The sequence below is a fragment of the Gossypium hirsutum genome, chromosome A11 (genome assembly GCF_007990345.1).
Source record: "Gossypium hirsutum isolate 1008001.06 chromosome A11, Gossypium_hirsutum_v2.1, whole genome shotgun sequence".
In the NCBI taxonomy this organism is placed as follows: domain Eukaryota; kingdom Viridiplantae; phylum Streptophyta; class Magnoliopsida; order Malvales; family Malvaceae; genus Gossypium; species Gossypium hirsutum.
This window is the reverse complement of record NC_053434.1, coordinates 43,789,727-43,799,647: the sequence shown is the minus strand read 5'-3', so window position 1 is coordinate 43,799,647 and position 9,921 is coordinate 43,789,727. Positions and strand designations below refer to the sequence as shown.

At 33.8% G+C, this 9,921-nt stretch overlaps 1 long non-coding RNA gene across 2 annotated transcripts; it reads left to right on the top strand.

Moving 5' to 3' along the window:
- Positions 1 to 734: 734 nt before the first annotated feature.
- Positions 735 to 8,746, top strand: LOC107898112 (uncharacterized). 2 transcript variants are annotated; one of them, XR_001684341.2, is made up of 5 exons: positions 735 to 1,275; positions 1,571 to 1,621; positions 1,704 to 2,065; positions 5,341 to 5,426; positions 8,552 to 8,746. It is a non-coding gene; the product is annotated as an uncharacterized lncRNA (long non-coding RNA). The 2 variants fall into 2 exon arrangements; XR_005905275.1 differs by lacking the exon at positions 5,341 to 5,426 and having other exon boundaries at positions 8,552 to 8,734.
- Positions 8,747 to 9,921: the final 1,175 nt, after the last annotated feature.

Genomic DNA, 9,921 nt, shown 5'->3' with positions numbered 1-9,921 from the left:
ACACAATCCATCGTGAACGAAAAAGGAATAGGATGTTTGATGGTTTTGATGATGGTTGTAAAGAAATTGATGAAGGATGTTAGAGAATTGAACAGTTTTCTTTTTTGTTTATGTTTTCTTTCTTCTTCATTTCAGATTTGGAGTTTGGGTTTTTCTTAAGTTTAGGCTGTAATTGTATTTGTGTAGAGGGTTTTTTAAAGTAAAGTTTTTTTTTATTCTTGTAAATCCTTAATTTTCATTTATTAGGCTCTAGCATTGTTGTGCTGGTAAGGGTTGGGAAGAACATGTGTCACCCATGCAGTCCTGTAATTTCTTATTATTAATGGCATCCTTCTTGATTTAATTTCAAAAAAAAATTATTTAAAAAATTAAATAAATTAAAAATTAATATTTTTAGTAATTTAAATTTTAGTCCATAATAAAAATCAAATGACAACTTTTTCCATACAAAAAACGTGGAAATGATAAAGTAGAAAATACTTCTCACTTAGTATAAATTATTTTTAATTATCTTCTAAGTTAATTTTATTTCTTTTAACATTCTATTATCATTAAAAATTTTACTTTTTTTTTGAAAAATCAGATTGGGTTTTTATAAATATAATAAAGTGAATACAAAAATGTTCACTGGATAAACTAATCCAAAATTAACGAAATAGCACGGCCCAAAAAAGAAAGGCCCAAAATAAGAGAACCCAAAATAAACAGCCATCCTAAAACATAACAAACAATCTAGATATTTTAAAGAAAATTCTGGAACCGCAATTAATGCGCCGAACCATTGCCCAATCAAAACGTTCTGAAAACTGCAGACTATCTTTCCGTCATTTCTATCAGTTTTGACGATTTCAGTCTTCCAAAAGCCTATTTTCAAAAGTTTTTCAATGAAGCTTGTTCTCCTTCCTCCTTCTTCCCCAACAGACTCCTCAATCCGGTTCACGCACCCAATCAATCCGTTTTTGATCTTCAGCATATGTAGGGACTTCCATTTCTAGGTACACCTCCTCCCTTCGTTTTAAAGTTTCTGTTGCCAGGAGATGAGCAAGGGCGTTTGCTTGTCTCGGTGTGTGTTTGAAACTGACTATATTAGATCTCTTTGTCATCTATTGTATATCGTATATATATGACGCTACCAGTGACCGATCCTGACTTTGTGACTTGCATTTTCTGATTATTGCGAGGGAATCACCTTCGATGATGATAGACTGCCAACCCCTTTCTACCCTTATCTGAACTGCTTTCCGACATGCTACTGCTTCAACAGCAAAAGCTGAGGTAATTTCTTGATGTATCTCTGAACAAGATAAGAGAACTCTTCCTTCCTTATTTTTAACGACTATGCCAGAGTCCGACTGTTGTAGCCTTTCATTGTACGCAACATTAAAATTGATCTTGAAGAACCCATTAGGTGGTAACTGCCATCTTTCATTATCTGCTCTTTCTCCTAATTTTTTTTTCCAAAAACAGAGATCTCATTATTGTAGTTGATGATGAAGTTTGCAACCTCCTTACCAGTACTAACCTTTCTGTATGTATTCTTTTATTTCTATCTCCCCATATGGCCCAAAAGCCGCAGCAGAAAAGACTACACTCGCAAGGAGTGGACTGCTCAAAAACCCAGGTAAGCCACCGTAAGAATTCCATGTTTTGTACTATGACTATATTCTGGATGGATAACGCTATCCATACTTCCACTGTAACAGGGATTCTCGGAATAGATGATCAATGGTTTCAGCCCTCCCCTCACACCGAGGACAATTTGTATTGATTGCTAGATTCCTACTCAGCATATTAGTTTTTGTAGGCAGATAGTTCCATGAAAGTTTCCAGATTGTAAACTTTATTTTTGCTGGTAGATTTAGTAGCCAGATTTTTTTTTGTAAAAATTGCTATAAATGGTCAGTAAAGCATAAGCTCTAGTAATTCTATCAAAAACTTATAATAGTTTGTAGGCGCTACGTACCGAGGATTCGCCCGAAGCTTCGGCCCTCACGTGAGGAAATTATTGTGAGGTGCTAGTGCTAAGGGAATACGAAGGATTTTTGCAGCATCTTCTACTGGGAAGGTATTACGAATTAGCTCCTTATTCCATATTCTATTGTTGCTATCATTCAAATTACTTACTTTAAGATCACGCATAGCATTAATCTCTGTAGATAGTCTAAAATTGTCGCGTCTGGTATCCAAGCATCATAATTGATAGAGATGTTAAGCCCTGTACCAACCTTCCAGGATAATCCTTTTTCCAATACACCTCTAGCTGCCCAAATACTTTTCCAAACATAAGAACTAGAGTTTCCCAGTTGAGAATTTAAAAAATTATCGTTTAGAAAATATTTTGCTTTAAAAACTCGTGTAATGAGAGAATTCTGATTATTAATAATCCTCCATCCTTGCTTTGCTAATAATGAAAGGTTAAATTGTGCCATATTTCTGAAGCCCATTCCTCCCTCCCCTTTAGGACAGCACATAAATTTCCATTGACACCAATTAATTCCTCGTTTCCCTTTACCTTTTTGCCACCAGAATTTAGAAAAAATACTTTTAAAATCCCCACAAAGTGCCTTAGGTAAAAGAAAACATGTCATTGCATAGGTTGGTATTGCTTAGAGTACGGACTTTATTAACACCTCCTTTCCTCCTTGAGATAATAGTCTTGTGCTCCAGTTTGCAATTCTCTGCCTAATCCTATCCTTAAGATTTTGAAACGACTCCTTTTTTCGTCTACCCACCACATTAGGGAGGCCTAGATATTTTTCCATATTTATCAAGCACCTCACTCCCATATCATTTGAGATTTCTTTTTTGTCCTCCTCTATCATATTTAAGCTAAAGAAAATGGTTGATTTATTGAAGTTTACGCATTGACTGGAGCATCGTTCATATTCCCTTAAAATATCCTTTAAAATCCTTGTTCCACCTTTTGTAGCTTCACCAAACAAAATACAATCATCTGCAAATAGTAAATGTGAAATTACTGGTCCTCTTCTACTAGCCTTAACACTCTTTATCAATCCCTCTTTCGTCGCCAGCCTAATCAAAGAAGATAACCCTTCGCTACATATTAGAAAAAGAAAAGGGCTAAGTGGATTGCCTAGTCGGAGGTCTCTTGTAGGTTTGAAAATATCACCACTTCTCCCATTTATGGTTACTACATACGAGGTAGTGGAGATACACCTCATAACTAGTTCCACCCATTCTTCTGCGAATCCCATTCGAAGCATTACTGCCTTCAAAAAACCCCACTCCACCCTTGTGACAGCCCTAATTTGACCTTAGTCGGGAAGTGGTTTCGGGACCACTAAACCGAGTCGTGAAAATAATTGAATGTTAAATTTCGTGCTTAATTTGTGTGAAAATGCATATGTGAATTTGTGGTGCTTTGACTGAAATTTATTGAAAGGGACTTGTGTGAGAATTTTGAAAATGTGCTAGGTATTTATGTGATGGCTTATTACTATATGGTTTAAAAATGATAAGGATGTGCATGTCAAATTGCCATTTTTTTTATAGTGGTCGAAAGTATAAATTTTATATGTATTTATATATATAAATGTATTATAATATGTAATAACAATTTTATATTATAATAAAATAAGTAAATGGGTGAAAAGAACAAGGTTAATTACTCTTGTTCATTGTCGATTTCTTAAAAGAAAAAAGAGGGGATAGGAGAGATCAAACTTTCGGCTGTTTTAGCATCCAAATTAAGGTATGTTTCATGTGCTACCTTCAAATTCTTGTGAAAATTTAGTTAATTACATAGTTTCCTACGTAGCCCATGTTAAAACTTTAGTTTTGGTTGAGGATATAGCATTCGGCCATTTACATGAGTTTTGCTAAATTATTGATAGTTGAATGTTGGTTTTAAGGAATGAATAATTGTGATTGTAATGGAGTTTCATGTTGCTTAGGTGATGAATTAAGCAATTTTTGCAATTGGACATATTGATGAGATGCAAGGATTTTGTTTTTTTTTTATAAATGCAAATTCGGTCATGGAATTTGATGTATTTCTTATTAAATTTTGATGAATTTTGTTATAGGAGAAATTAAGGATGAATTTGAGTTGGCTATTAGTGATTTGTGTGAATCATTTAGCTAAGTGAGGTATTCGACTAGGTCCATTTGAACAAATGTTTTGGTGTTGGCTGTTTAAATGATATTATTTTTGTATTAAGTTGAATTGGAAGATTGATAAATGTGTTAAAGATGACTCAAGACTTATATAAGCATACGGCAATAGCTAAGGAGTGGGAATTTTTGATAGTTGATGTATATGTGTAATAAGTAGTGTTATATATATGTGATTTATTTGGTAATAGGAAATTTGTTAAAATGCTTAGTAAATGGATATTTGGCTAATGTTGTGTATATAAATTACTTAAAATATTAACTTTAAATGAGTACTAAAGGTTGTATATGAATTCGGCCTTGGGAGATATGTTAGTATAAAAATGCTTGAAAGTTAAATAGGTGATTGCTTTAATGACCAAATGTTCCAAAGAATAATGCATGATCTAGTTGACCAATATGTGTTAAGGGAACATGAATAGATATATTTTGATGAGCTATTCATTCGGTTATAGTATGAAATGCAATGTTAATACTTAGTTGCTAGTATGTATATGTGTGCTAGCCGAATTTGAACTTGAATAATGATTTGAACACGATGTATTGTATTGAGATTATGCTGAAGTGAAATTATAGAATTGTGATGAAATTGATTGGTGATATACATGTTTAAATAATATGAATGCAAAGAGTTGTGAAACAGTAAATTGTAGTAAATCTGCTTGGGACAGCAGTTGTAACGTGAATTTGGAAAATCACCATAAATTGTGGGAGTGGAGTTAGAAGCTGAATAAATTATGTAATTAAATCTTAATGAGTCTAGTTTCTAATGAAATCAATAAGAACATATTTTGACTTCTGTACAATTAGAAATTTGATTCGTAGTAAAGGGTGGTCAGACTAGTCAAACAGTGAAACAGAGGAAACTTTAAGAAAAATCTGGTATTGTTTGGCAAAACTAAAAATTCTAAAAATTTTATAGATAAAAGATATATGAGTATATTTTTAGGGAAATTTTACGGCAATTGATTTGGAGTTTTGTAGCTCCAATTATAAATAATTTAGTGACTATTGCTCAGGAAGACAGCTTATTGTGAATTTGTGATTATGTGGTAATCATTGATGAAAATTTGTTAAGGAGTTGCTTAATGTTTTCTTATAAACTTACTATGATCTATGTGTGTGAAAGTCGAATATATATATTATATTTCTGAAGAAATACTTGAATAGTCGAATAATGACTAGTTTAAAATTTTTGAATTTAAGCTCAAGAGCAAAGAGGGTCGAAGTTGGATAGGGGAAAAGAGAAAGTAATTGAGTAGCCTCTCCGAAACCGTTCAAGTATATCCGAGGTAAGTTTTGAGTAGTCACATTTAGTACGTAATTGATAATGTCTTGATATGTGTATGATAATTGTACTGCGATCTATTGATTCTATTTGACTATAGTTTAGTGACAAATAATTTATGTTTAAGGCTTAAAGTCGAAAGCTTCGAAAGTAAAATGGACATATATTCTTATGTATGTTATTGAGCCAAAATTTATATGAATGGTGCCCATGTTATTCTATTATTCGAATGGAATAAATGACCTATGATTGTGAGATGTTATGTGAATTGAATTTTCTTGCGAATAAGTATGCATGACATTCAGTGATGTATATCCGGACTTAGGGTCCGCAGGCTATGTGCTGGAATTATATTCGGACTTAGGGTCCGCAGGCTATGTGCTGGAATTAAATCCGGACTTAAGGTCCGTAGGCTACGTGCTGGAAATATGTCCGGGCTAAAGTCCCGCAGGCTTCGAGCTGGTATTATACCGGATTTAAATTCCCGCAGGCTTGTGTTGGTAATTGGTTTCAAGTCCTAAGACCTGACAGGCTTAATGCCAGTAAGTTGAGTAAGATTACGATATTGAATGTTCGCAGTAAACCATCGTCGAATAAGTACTATACATTTAAAATGTTTTGAAATTGTAAATATTTTGGCCATACGAAAATGGCGTATAACTTAAATATCAGTATGTATTTCAGCTCGATCTTTGTTTATGTTTATTGACACTGTGAATGAGATAATTAAATGTTTAGTTCAGTAATACCTCTTAACCTTAATCCGGTAATCGGATTTGGGTTAGGGGTGTTACAACCCTATCATAAGCTTTACTCATATCTAATTTCACTGCCATTGATCCCTTTTTCCCAAACTGTTTTTGCCGTAGTGTATGTAGAAGTTCATATGCTATTAGTACATTGTCTGATATTAACCTACCCGGGACCAAAGCACTTTGAGCATCGTCAATGCATCTTCCAATAAATTCTTGAAGCCGATTCGCAATTGTTTTGGCAACAATTTTATATATAACTGTACATAGGCTAATTGGTCTAAAATTCACAAGACTTGTAGGATTAGAGATTTTTGGAATAAGTACTAATTCCGTTTGGTTTAAAGAGTCGAAATCCTTCCCTCCGTTTAGGACAACCAAGCAAAAATCTTCGATATCTGGGTCCACGATGTGCCAAAAAGTTTGGAAAAATAATACAGAGAAGCCATAATGGCCTGGTGCTTTAGAGGGCCCCATTCCTTTCAATGCCATATACACTTCTTCTGCCGAATATTTTGCCAATAAAGTTGCATTGATGTCTTGTGTAATGCTGTTATTAATACCTGATAAAAGATGAGATAGATTCCCCATGCCATTAAATGAAAAAAGATTCTGGAAATAAGCTGTAGCCGCCCCTTTTATTTCTGATTCATCATAGATTTCCTTGCCATCATTTGTTTCCAACCTGCTAATTGTGTTTATCCTTCTTCGTGTAGATGCAAACTTATGAAAGAAGGTTGTATTCCTATCCCCTAATTGGAGCCAATTGGCTCGCGCTCGTTGTTCCCAATATAATTCATCTTTATCTATCTCCATGTTGAGCTGAATTCTCGTATCCATTGCTTTTTCCAGTATATCATCATCTACTTCTTTTTCCATTAGGTTTCCAAGTCCCTTTATAAGCTTATTCTTCAAATCGTCCCGCTTCTTCTTTATCGGTTTTGCCCATCTTGTCAAACTGATTAGCAACATTTGCAATTTTTCAACAATCGGACCAGTTGATGACTCCCACGTTTCCATGACCTCTTGTTCAAGTGATTCCTCCATAGTCCACCATGCCTCAAATTTGAATTTTGGAATTCCCATAAAAATATTTCCAGTTGTTGTATTAATTAGAAGGGGGCAATGATCTGATAATAAAGATGTTAAATGGTGAATATTACCTCTTGGAAAAAGCTTCATCCATTTTTCATTCGCGACACCCCTATCCAACCTTTTCTTGATATTTGTCTCTGTCATATTTCCTCTTTCCCATGTAAACCATATCCCCATATAACCCACAACAGTTAAATGGAATTCTTCTAGCACCTCACGGAAAGCTTCTATCCTTTTCTCCTCTCTTGGTTGACCTCTGCTTTTTTCAAAAGAGTACATTATTTCATTAAAATCCCTACCCACTAGCCAAGGGTGATCCAATTCCTAACCCAAGATCCTCAATAGATTCCATGAGGCATTTTTATTATGTATATAAGGTGAACCATAGAAGCTTGTAAACCTCCATTCCTCCGTGATATTCTCTTCTTTCACTAGCACATCAATATGAGTCAATGAGAACATTTTCAAACTAACCTGGACATCTTCTTTCCATGCTAGACAAATTCCTCCACGAGAACCTTCTGTACTGACATCAATCCCATTCCCAAAACCACATCTTCTCCTAATTTTCTCCATCCGCTTTTCATCAATTTTAGTCTCCATAAAGAAGACCATTTAGGGGTTTTGTTGCTTCAGCAAAAATCGAAGCCTTCTTACTGCCCGTGGATTCCCCAGTCCACGGACATTCTAGTATATTATTTTCATTGCGTTCTGTCGGTTTTCCTCATGGCAGCCGTTGATCCTTTTTTGTTGAAATTTTCTTCCATCAAATATGCTCCATCATCACATTCCAAATCCTTTCCACCGTACCTCATCTTTTTTACTTTATCTTCTAGGAATCCTTCTATACCACACCCATCAGCATCAACCTCTGTTGATTTCCTTTTTCGCAATTTGCTCTCTCCCTCATAAGTGCTTCTCCTTTTCCTTGACTCGATTCTTTTCCAACTGGACTTCTTGGTTGGTTTCAACATGTCGTCATCTATATAATAATTACCAGTGACGTTCCTTTCAACGAGTATCTCTTCCTTTTATCCCTCTTTCTTATCCTTTACTTCTAACAATCTAGTGTCAACCTATTTTTTCGAAAGCAAATCAGTACTCTCTTCTTCTTGTGTATGTGCTCCTTGACTCTCCTCTGAGCTTCCTATATACAAACACTGTGGTTGCAACTTTTTTGAGAGAACATTAAATTGTAAACTTTCTCTTCCAGGCAAATTTAATTCTGCTTTCAGCGCTAGAGAGAAAAGAGGGTTATCTCTAATTTTGAATTTTCCTGCAGGTTTTATCACTTGACATTGTTGAAGGCCATGCCCCATTCTTCCACAGCCAAAATAGAAAGTAGGTAATCTCTCATATTTAAAAGGAATCCAAGATGTACTACAATTATCTGTTGAGACAAAAATACCCCTTCTAAAGGTTTCTGCACATCTAAATTAACTCTAAGGCGACAAAACTCACCATTGATTTCAGATCTAATTATGCCACCAAAGGTAACTCCAATAGCATGCAAGAGATCTTTCCTGTCAAGCTCTGGTGAGCAAGGTCCTATCTTAATCCAAAACGGGGATGAAACAAGCTTGATCTGCCTTCTATCTACCGGTTTTGTTAATCGATCAAAGATAATTAAATTCTTTCTAAATAACCATGGTTGACCTTCCAAAACTGTTTCTAAATCTTCAACAGTTTCAAACACAAGCAAAAAGAGGTTTTGCCCGACAAGATTGATCTCAAATTTTTTCTTTGTTTTCCCTATATTCTTCATCTGTGCCCTAAAGCTGCCTGGATTGTAAGATTTCTTTGCCCAAATTGTGCAGATTAGAGTTGGCTTTTTGCTTGGTTCCACCATTGAACTCTTGACTGATAGTTGTATAAGCTCTTCTGCCAGAAGGGAGATTTCGTCTCCCCCAAACCCCTCTTCGCTATCACTTTCCATCCTCCCAAGCCACAGCAGCCACTGTTTTTGCTAGGATACTAAAGAGAGCACTCTTGGCTCACTTTTAAAATTTAAATTTGCTTAAAATAATGTGAAATATTTTTAAAATATAAGAATTAAAATAAAAAGTTTTATAAATTAAAAGTTACATCAAACAATTTAATTATATGTTATATTTTTATAAATATATTATTATTAAGCAGATGTCCATTATTATAAGAAGTTTAATGTACTTTATAATTTTAATATCCATTATTATAAGAAGTTTAATATACTTTATGATTTTAATATCCTCTAGAAATATAATTTTATATTATTTATACTCTTTTTTTTCTTTTATCTTTGAACTAGAGATTTTATAATTTAAATCGATCGAGCACTTACATTTAATTTTTTAACACTAAATATTTTTCATGTATCAAATAACATTTTCTTTCCTATGGGTATTTAGTGAATATTTGCTGTTTTTTTTTTGTGACTCGGAATGTTTGCTGATCTGATCTTTAGTTTATTTTTAATTTTGTTATTATTTTTTAGAAGAGACGTAAAAATAAAAATACATGAATGTAAGAAAATTTATGTAAAATGTATATAAATATAAAAAAATAGAAAGATAATAGAAGAAAGGGAGATTGGAAAGTTTTATTATATTATATTTTTAATTTCAGAATATTAGAGAGCGTAAATAATAGAAACAGAGTATAAAAAACATATAT